Below are 10601 nucleotides of genomic sequence, written 5' to 3'. Positions count from 1 at the left end.
CCTTGCCACACTCCACCGCCTCCCCACTTAGACCTTCCCCCACCTTTAAGGAAGGAGGCCGCAATAAATTCTATATCCCTGGGATGGATCTAAGTAGTCCAAGAAAATTCCAGTTTAATTAGTCCTAAATCATCATCCAGCCTGGCATTGTCTGCCTTTATTGAAATCTGGACCCAGAAGCCTGCTCATCCAGATGGATGCTTGCACAGTCTGATGAGTCCAGTTCTAATGCTGCCCTCATTTTCCAAGGTGACTGACAATAAAGGATTTTGTTTACTCATCAGCAAGAAGACCTGGGAAGAGAAAGGGAAGGGGTATGCGCTTGACAAGAAAGCACAGAGGAACTGGGCTTGAGAGAAATCCTTAAGACACACAGGGTGGTTGTACAAAATCCCATCAGTTTGACACCGCTTTTCCCTTTCCTTTTTTTTTGGTTGGGGGGGAATCTGATTTTTAATTTGTGGTTTGAGTCCTGGCTGAGCTGCCAGGCAGTAGATCTGGCCACCATAGGCTTTGCTTCCTAATCTCTCCAGCAGGTCTGAAAGGCCTGCTGCTGTATTATGGAGAGAGAAGCAGGATGGTGTCAGGAAAGCACTTCGTAAACTCAAAAGCGTTAGATGTTCTTAGCTCACGTCTCTGGTGGCCTCTGCAGGGCCACCGGAGGAAGGATTTGCTAAGCAAACAAAGGGTGTGGCCACCTGGGCTGGGCAAAGGGAAGGGTTGGCCCAGAAAACCATTCTCTCGCACTTTGAAAGAAACATTTGACCTCATTGCAAGTTATTCTTAATCAGTTCTTCTCCCAGGTAACCCAAGAACCCCTGCTTGGCAGGGCCCACATGTCACCAGGCAGGTATTGGAACGTCCCATAAGAAACATAATGCTGCTGGACTCTTCCAGGCCCTCAGCTGGGAGCCCCACCCCAGAGCCTTCCCAGGCATCCGGGACTTTTTGGTTTGTCTACGTAATGAGGTAATGAGCCCGGTTTCCTGATGCTCCCCGGGGGCAGGGGGAGGGGGAGGGAATCCCACAGTGGTGGCCTTCCCTGTGTGTCCTTGGGCAAGTCACTCAGCAGAAACCTCTGGGAGCTCCTGTTGGTCATCTACACAGCAGGGAAATGATAATCCCCTCCCTACAGTATTGCTGTGCAGATGAAGTAATTCGCACAAGCATTGGACAATGCCTAACACTCAGGAAGTCTTCACAAAGTATTAGCTATTACACTGAGGAACAAAAGTCAAACGCGCAGAGGCGGAGAGGCCCACGGAGGCCCCAGGTGTGGGTTTCAGGGACAGAGGCTCCAAATGGAGAGACCTTGACGCACCAGGCTGCTCACTTTACGCATATTTAGACATTTACACACATTTAGACGTTTTACCAAGCGTCCCACAGCACTTCAGCCGACCCCCAGCCATGGCCTCCCTGCCCCAGGCATGATTCAGTGTTTCAGCTTATTTATGGGAGACCATGAGTTCATTTCAAAATGTCAAATGCTCCTTGGTGACTAATGGTCTCTGCTGCGCTCAATATCTTCACAGAGGTTGTCCTCCTGTGCCCCAAGGGCCTCTGCGCTTCAGGAGCATCCATCTGGGTGTCTGTCATAAGAAGCTACTATGTCATAAAACCACCCAAAAAAGTCGGGGAGCCCAGGCCCTGCTGGGGCGAGCACTGGGGGGTCTCAGCCAGAAAGAACATCCCCAGGAATGTGAAAAGGCAATGGTTGGAGGATGAGAACCTATAAATTCAACCACCCAGAAAAAACAACCAGTGCATTGGACAAGTGGGTCTCATGGGATGTACACAGAAAGCAGTTTTATTATTTTACAATTTTTACCCACTGAAACCTGCTCTGATCCTACCCATAAATGACTCTCCTGTAGCTTCTGTGCCTGGCCTGTTCGCTCCCAATTTCAAAGAGTCCTCTGGTCACTGTTTAAAACTTTGTATGATGGAAATTTTCACACACCGCCAAAAATAAAGAAAATGGTATCGTGAACCCCCAGGTACCCAGTCACCCAGCTTCAACAACTATCAACAGTCCTGCTTGTTTTGGCATTTCCCATTCCCTCCCCACCCCTCCCCCAGGCAACACACACACTTTGTCTTTGCTGGAGTATTTACAGAAAATCCTCTAATTACTTTCAGAAACAAAAATAGCCTTAGTTCAGGAATGAGTCCCCAGCTCAGTGGAACAATCTAGGACTTCCAAACTTCGAGTTCAAGCTCACTCTCCCACCCAGGGCTGCTGCAGGCTGGGAGCCTGCCTTTGGAAAGGAAGCGTGGTGGGAGTCCTCGCTGTTCCCCACCTCAAGTTTCTTCTCCTACTCACAGCTGCCTCTGGCTCCTTCAGGGTTGGCAGTGGTGGGTAAGGCCCACTTTACCAGCGGGACATGTTCCCGCTGGCTCTCAAGGCTAGAGGTGGTGGTCAGCTAAACGTCCTGGAGTGAGCCATCCATCTCTCCTCTGCAGGGCTTGCCTACCTGGAACTGGCCCCAGAGCTGATGGACAGAAGGTGGAAACAGAGAGCTTCCTGGGTCAGAGAGTAGTGCTTTCTGGGTAAACTGAATGTGGTGAGTCTGTCCGTCACTGTGAAGACGTTTTTTCATTGGGAAGAAAAATCTGGTGGGAGGAGGGGAGGATATGCACTGTTTCACCCACTCCCTTAGGTGACCTGGCATCTCACTTGGGAATGTGAGAATAGTTGGCAGTTCTTGCCTTGGAGCCTCACTGTCCCACACGGCAGCCACTGGCCCCGTGTGGCTACCAAGCACGTGAGATGTACCATAAGTGTGAAACTGGCTCTCCAAGACTTGGTATGAAAAATAATGTAAAATATCTTATGTTTTCTAGGGACTTCCCTGGTGACGCAATGGTTAAGAATCTGCCTCCCAATGCAGAGGATGTGGGTTCGATCCCTGGTCCGGGAACTAGATTCCACATGCGTGCCGCAACTAAGAGTCGCGAGCCACAACTAAGGAGCACACGAGCCGCATGCAACTAAGACCTGGAGCAACCAAAATAAATAAATAAAACAAATAAATAAATTTTTAAAAAGTGTTCTATATTGATTACACGTTGAACTGATAATATTTTTATACTGCATTAAATAAAATGTATTATTAAAATTAATTTCAACTCTTTCTTTTTAATTTTTTAATGTGGCTATTAGAAAGCTTAAAATTATATCCGGGGTTCACATCATATTTCCATTGGGCGGTGCTGCCTTAAGGACTTGGCTAAAACCATGAGTGAAATTGTTGTATTTTAATCCGATGGTATGAAAACTCCTTCTCCTCCCCCACCCCCTCCAAAAAACTGGTCCTAAAACCAACAAAAGTTTGATCTGGATGTGTGTCTAGCTGGACTCCTTCATTCTACAGATGATGAAACTGAGGCCTAGAGAGAAGTGACAGGCCTGGCTCGAGGTCACCAAGTGTCACTGCAGAGCACATGAGCCGTTTCAAGTTGCTCCTGCAAAACAGTGGGAAAGATGGGTACCAGACTTCCAGAAAATCTTTCATACACGCAGGCCTCAAAATGCAGCATTTCCTAAGTCAAAGAAAGAAAAATACTGTTTGATATCACTTATATGTGGAATCTAAAAATACAACAAACTAGTGAATATAACAGAAAAGAAGCAGACCCACAGATACAGAGAACAGACTAGTGGTTTACCAGTAGGCAGATGGAAGTGGGGGACGGGTAATATAGGGGTTGGGGATTAAGAGGTACAAACTATTAGGTATAAAATAAGCTACAAGGATGTATCGCACAGCACAGGGAATATAGCCAATATTTTATAATAACTATAAATGGAGTATAACCTTTAAAAATTGTGAGTCACTATATTGCACACCTGCAACTTATATAATATTGTACAGCAACTACAACAAAAAAATAAAAGGTCATAATAAATAAGTAAAGTGCTGTATTTCAGTGTCTCAGAGCTGAATGACAGCTCAAAGTGGGGCGGGCAAGGCTGCAGACCTTTACCTGCTGCTGGGGAAGGCGGCTGGGAGCCTGTCAGCACACAGCACAGGGCCTGAAGAGGTCTGGGTCTGAGGTCAACGAACTGGCAGCCTGAGGCCTAAATCTGTCCCTCAGACCTGTTTTGACTGGCCTGCGATGTTTGACAATTTTTTTTAATCATTTGCCAATGTTCCAACTTTAGGGAACATCAAGAGAAATTCGGGTTCCAACTTCTCCTAAAAAATTAGATCTGGTGACACTGGGCTTGTTGTCCAGTGGAAGGCAGCCATTTTACACATTTTCCAGGAGAAAACAGAGGCGCCATCCACTGAGTACAAGGAGCTGGCTCCAGGGTGTCCTCTGGTCTGGGGCTTCTTTCCAGTTCACCTACATTCCAGGGCCAAGTCACCGGGATTTGTTGGCCAGGGCTGCAAGTGCTTCTGTCCCAAGGACAGATAAAGTACCCCTGGGGGGCAAACTTCTATACAGTCAGCCTCCCGAGGGCTCTTCCCAAGAGCCACATGCAGGTACAGGAAGGAGAAAGACACAGTCATGCTAAGGGCAGGAAACCACAGAAAGGGCCATCACCGCTGGCATTTCTGCTGCTTTTCCCGATATCAGGTCATCCTCCCTCCATCCCTGATGGCATCCTACCCTTGGAGCCCAGTCCTATCTTCCAGGGTATGGGTCCAGCCACACCCAGACTCCCCCAGCTTTCAGAACGTCGTCCAGATGAAGCCTTCCCTCTGGGGTTGGCACCCTGACGGGAACGGGGCAGCCCCGGGGCCAGGGGTGCCTCTCAGCTCCCCGACTGAAGGGCTTGGAAGTCCTTACTCGTCCCAGGAGACCCATGGATTGGGATTGTCTCCTGTAGCCAAATGGACAGGCAGGAGAGGGCAGGCTGCCCCAGTAGGGGAGGAGAAGGGAGGGAAGTGGATTCTAGTTATAATTAAGGCTGCTTGTATGGTTCAAAATTATTTACTTTGGGGGCAGGGGCAAGACAGTAAGTGACAAGTGCACAGCAGGTAGATGCCCCAGCAGCTGGCAGAGCCCATTTACTTCTGTTCCCAAACCTGATGAACCAATATGGAAGCAGATACTTGCCCAGCCGCCTGGACGGGGGAGCACTGCTTGGCAGGCAAAGGCTGTGAGTCCTTCATTTCACTAGGAAATGAGGCGGGGAGAAAGATGGGGAGTGGAGGAAGGTGGCCTGAGCTCTGCCAACCAGGTGGTCCTCTAAGTGCAGGATCCGAGTTTGCTTGCTATGTTGGCAGTCATGGCATTTACACTTCTATTTGCTTCTTTGGTTTTTCCCCTTTGTTTGTTTAGGAAAAAAGTCTCATGCAGGGATTCGGAAAGATTGCTAAGTGAAAAAAGGAGCAGAAACAATGCATTTAGTACTCTACTTTTACAGTAGAGTAAAGAAAAGTAAGAATATTACTCAGGCTTGCTTGGATTTACATCAGGAAAATATGGAAGGATACACAAGAAGCAAACAAAAGTGGTTACTAGGGGACAAGGAGAAGAAATACATCTCAAAGCATACATTTAAAAAATAAAATGAAATCTAGGGACTTCCCTGGTGGAGCAGTGGTTAAGAATCTGCCTGCCAATGCAGGGGACATGGGTTCGAGCCCTGGTCTGGGAAGATCCCACATGCCGAGGAGCAACTAAGCCCGTGTGCCACAACTACTGAGCCTGCACTCCAGAGACCGCGAACCACAACTACGGAAGTCTGCACTCCGCAACAAGAGAAACCACCGCAAAGAGAAGCCCACGCACCGCAGCGAAGAGTAGCCCCCGCTCACCACAACTAGAGAAAGCCCTCACGCAGCAACGAAGACCCAACACAGCCAAAAATAAATAAAATAAATAAATTTAAAAATATATAAAATAAAATAAAATCTAAAATAAAAACACCACAAACAACTTCTAAAGAGTTTAAAAAGCAGATGAAGGACACACACCCTTAATTCTACTGCCATCAAAGCACAGATGCATTCATTTGTGCCTATTTTCTTCCTGATTTAGCCACATGCTTTCATGTTTTACATATGGATACAATCACAGGACACATAAAATTGCCCCCTAATTGTTTCACTGTACATCATCAGTGTTTTCCAGGTTGCCAGGTAGGATTCATTTGGGCTGGATACAGAAAATTCCATCACTTTTGTTGCTTCTAAAGACCTACCAGGGTCTTTATTTCTTTATTTCTAAAGCTCGACATGTTGATTAGCTCTGAATCTCCTCACTCAGCACAATCATGGCTGCAACTGGGGTTGATGGGAGCGCAAAACGGAGACTTTCTACTCCCAGGACACAGGCAGAAAAACAGCCCAGACCCATGCCTCCCCAACAAGGCAACTATGATTCTTCATTGACCTAACACGACCAGCGACCCCACGAAGGCTTTTATTTCCTCTCAGAGCTAAGAGTTCTTTAAGATTTGTTTACTCTTTATTTTGAAACAATTATAGACTCACAGGAAGTTGCAAAACTAGGACAGAGAAGTCCCAGGTACTCTTCACCCAGTTCCCCACAATGGTGACGTCTACCATAGGAGATCAAATATGTCAAAGCCAGGAAATTGACACTGAGACAATATGTACGCAGTGCGATGCCATTCACCACATGGACAGGTTCCTGTAACCAACACCCCCTTCAAGATAACCAGGCCAGCACCGCAAAGGTTTCCCTTGTGCTGCTCCCCCACCCCACCCTCATTCCTAACCCTGGGCTAATAATATCTTCTCTTCTCCATCTCTCCAGGAATCTCTTCTCCATCTCCCTAATTTTGTCATTCAAGAATGTTGTATAGGGCTTCCCTGGTGGCGCAGTGGTTGAGAGTCCGCCTGCCGACGCAGGGGACACAGGTTCGTGCCCCAGTCTGGGAGGATCCCACGTACCGCGGAGCTGCTGGGCCCGTGAGCCATGGCCGCTGAGCCTGCGCGTCCGGAGCCTGTGCTCCACAACGGGAGAGGCCACAACAGTGAGAGGCCCGCGTACCGCAAAAAAAAAAAAAAAAAAAAAAGAATGTTGTATAAATGGAATCATACAGTGTGTAATATTTGAGATTGGCCTTTGGGGGACTATTCAAAATAAACTGTTATGAACACTCGTGTACGTGTTTGTGTGTGGACATAAGCTTTTATTTCTCTGGGATAAATGTGACATTTCTGGGTCTTAGGCTAAAAGCTTAGTTTTTTAAGAAACTGCCAAACCATTTTCAGAGCATCTGTACCATTTTACATTCCCATCAACAAGGGATGAGAGATCCAGTTTTTCCATGTCCTCTCGCCAGCATGCGACTTTGAGCGTCTCACAAGCGTGGGCCAATCAGAACCCCTCCCGGATGTCAGTAGGTGATGGTGAGAGAGGCAAGTTCTTTATGGGGTTGCTAGTTGTCAGTCATATTCATTACGTGTTTTTAAATTTTCTGTATTTCTGATGCTTTGACAACCGGGGGCTTGCTGACCCTGATGAGACTGCCCCTCCCAGGGCTAGCCAGTTCCTAGAGATGGTAAACCAGTGTGCCTTTCATATGCAAACTAACCAGTCAGAGCCCACACCCCTCAACCGCCTCCTTCATTGGCTCTTACATTTCGGGGGCCACGCTCTCCCTCCCGTAATCACCCCCAGGGCCAGGTGTCAGACATCCAGGGGCAGCCCCTCTACCTCAGAGTCCGTTGAAATTATTCAAACTAGCCAATCCTGCTTACCCTGCTCGCCCATTCCTTCCCACAAGCACTGTAGAGGCTCTTGCCCACATTTGTTTTCCTGCTGGGCCCTCTGCCTCCTGACCCACCGTGATGCTTCCCCGTGTGGCCCTGCACGGTGAGCCCCATCCTTTTGGGAATTGTGAGAAACAAAGTATCTTTTCAATGGCAATTGTCTCCTCATCATGGGAAGGCAATTGTCTGCCTTCCCATATCTAATAAAAAATCCTACATTTTAAAACATGAGGACAGGGCTTCCCTGGTGGCGCAGTGGTTGGGGGTCCGCCTGCCGATGCAGGGGACACGGGTTCATGCCCCGGTCCGGGAAGATCCCACATGCCGCAGAGCGGCTGGGCCCGTGAGCCATGGCCGCGGAGCCTGCGCATCCGGAGCCTGTACTCTGCAACAGGAGAGGCCACAACAGTGAGGCCCGTATACCACACACACACAAAAAAAAAACATGAGGACAATGTGCATTTAGAGTTGCAGGTGGTCTCCCTTACCCGCCACGAGGAGAGCCCACCTGAGGATGAAGCCCACCTACAGAAATACAAAGGCAAGACAGTGTCCTGATAGGATCATTTTAGGCCCCGGATCCACCTGTGCCTCAAAGGCACCCCAGACTTCCTAGTACATGAGCAGTTACCTCTTTTTTCTTTTCCCTGAACTATTTTGAGTTGGATTGCGCATCCCAAGCACCCTGACTGATGCACAGACAGGCCATGGTGACCCTGCCGAGATGCTGTGCTTCAGCAAGACCCAGACCCCCAAGAGCGCTGCAGAAGCAGTCTGACAACTCAGCAAAGAAGGAGCCGGTGATGGGCACAAGTCTGGAGCATCCGTGAGAGGCTATGCGGAGAGCAGCTCTGTGGACTCAAAGTTCTCACCTGTAAAAGAAATGGCTAGACTAGGTGTCCCTATGGAGCCCTCCAGCCCTCACTCATGTTCCCCAATTCTCTAAGTTTTCATTTCAAAGGAAAAATAACACTAGCTAGCGCTCAGAGAGCACTCGCCACCAGTCAGGCCCTATGCTGAGTGATGCATACGTGCGAATTCATTTCATCCTTGTAACAGCCCTCCGAGGGGTGTGATTCTACAGATGAGGAAAGTGAGGCACAGATGGACGAAGGCCAAGCTTGTAAGTGCAAGAGCTGGGATGAGACCAGAGCCGTCTGGCTGCAGAGTTCTCGCTGAAGACCACTCCTGAGCCCCTCGAGCTCCCCACACCCACGCTTCCCTCTGCTGGAAATTCTCCCCTTTCTGACCTGAATTCTTAGTCTCAGTCTCTTTCTTCAGTTCTTTTTAGTCTTTTCCTTCCCAGACTTAATCATCTGACTTTTTAGACTCCCCTCCAAAGTATTAGCTGCTGTTACTTTAAAATTTTCTTTTCTCTCTAAATTACTTCCCACATTGTCCCTCATGTAATCCCATAGAGCTGAGGGCTTTCCTTCTGGGACCAGCTCAGGCAAAGGCCTGCAGCAATGGGGAATGGCACATCGCAAGACTGTTTCCGAGGCCAAGCAAAGGCCCTGGGGCAGGGGGGCTGTTACAGGGCAGAATCTGAAATCCTGCTGGAGACACCGCCACTGAAGAATCAGGGGCCTGGGTTGCCTCTGTCTCCCGTTTGTGAAGTCCCACCATGGGTGTTCTTTTCATCTTCTCAATGTCCCATAATACAGTTTTCATTCCCCACCATCACCACCACCACTATTTATAGATGAGGAAACTTGCCCTGATATTTTTTTTTTTTTTTTTTTTTGTGGTACGCGGGCCTCTCACTGTTGTGGCCTCTCCCGTTGTGGAGCACAGGCTCTGGACGCACAGGCTCAGCGGCCATGGCTCACGGGCCCAGCCGCTCCGCGGCACGTGGGATCCTCCCGGACCGGGGCACGAACCCGCATCTCCTGCATCGGCAGGCGGACGCTCAACCACTGCGCCACCAGGGAAGCCCTGCCCTGATATTTTAGCTGATAAACAGTGAGATATTTACAAGCGGGTCTGACTTCAAAGCTCTTGTTCTTTCTACTACGTTATTAAATAAACATTATAAAACACCACCCAGTGCTTGACACTGCATTGTTTATGGCTAGCATGGAGGGCGGGGACTGGGCCCAAACAAGGGCAGCTTCTTTCTTTGGGAAGAAGCTGAAGTCAACACGTGGTGGGTGAGAACCACACCAGGTAGGCTGAGTACAGACCCCAACCCTTAGAGCAGCAGCATGAGACAGGATACTTGTGCCCTGGAGCTGGCAATCGTACTGGGGGGCCAGGCTCTTCTGTAACAATAGCCCTGAATGCCCCTTCCTCCTACTATGGGGGTACATCATTCTCAAGGACAAATGGACCCAACAGCTATTTGCTGACCCAAAAAGGTGGTGTGAGGACTCTTGTGACAGTGCTCCCACAGCCATGGTGGTGGTTTGAGCTCCAACTGCAAAGGCAGCTCTGAAACAGGGCCAGCACCCTCCTCCAGCAGCCCCAGGGATCCCCCCACCCACACACTGGTAAGTATCTGATGAGCTCATTCATCCTGGGGCATTTGATGCCCTCCCTGGGGGAACCAGGGCTCTGGGCCTGGAAGGAACTTACTGAGAGGCAGGGCTTGTCTCAGCACCGGGAAGAATTTTCTACGTTCAGAGGGGGGCAAAATTGGGACCCAGCCTTGGGCCACGTCCTCTTCTCTCTGGTGATGGAGTTTCTGACACCGTTAGCAGGCCTGGGACTGCTTCAAGCCACTGCTTACCTGCCCCTCCAGTTCCACCTCCGCCCGACATCGGCTGTGCCACGTGGTTCACATGCCACAAATGCCCACACAGTCCTCTGTTTAGTGGCCTCTCAATGGGCCCTCAGTCGGGAAGGTGACTCAATGACTGTCCCCTCCAGCTTCATGTCACCCTGCCTCTTGCCCACACCGAG

Source organism: Mesoplodon mirus (genome assembly GCF_964341445.2).
Source record: "Mesoplodon mirus genome assembly, chromosome: 13".
In the NCBI taxonomy this organism is placed as follows: domain Eukaryota; kingdom Metazoa; phylum Chordata; class Mammalia; order Artiodactyla; family Ziphiidae; genus Mesoplodon; species Mesoplodon mirus.
This window is presented reverse-complemented; position numbering follows the sequence as displayed.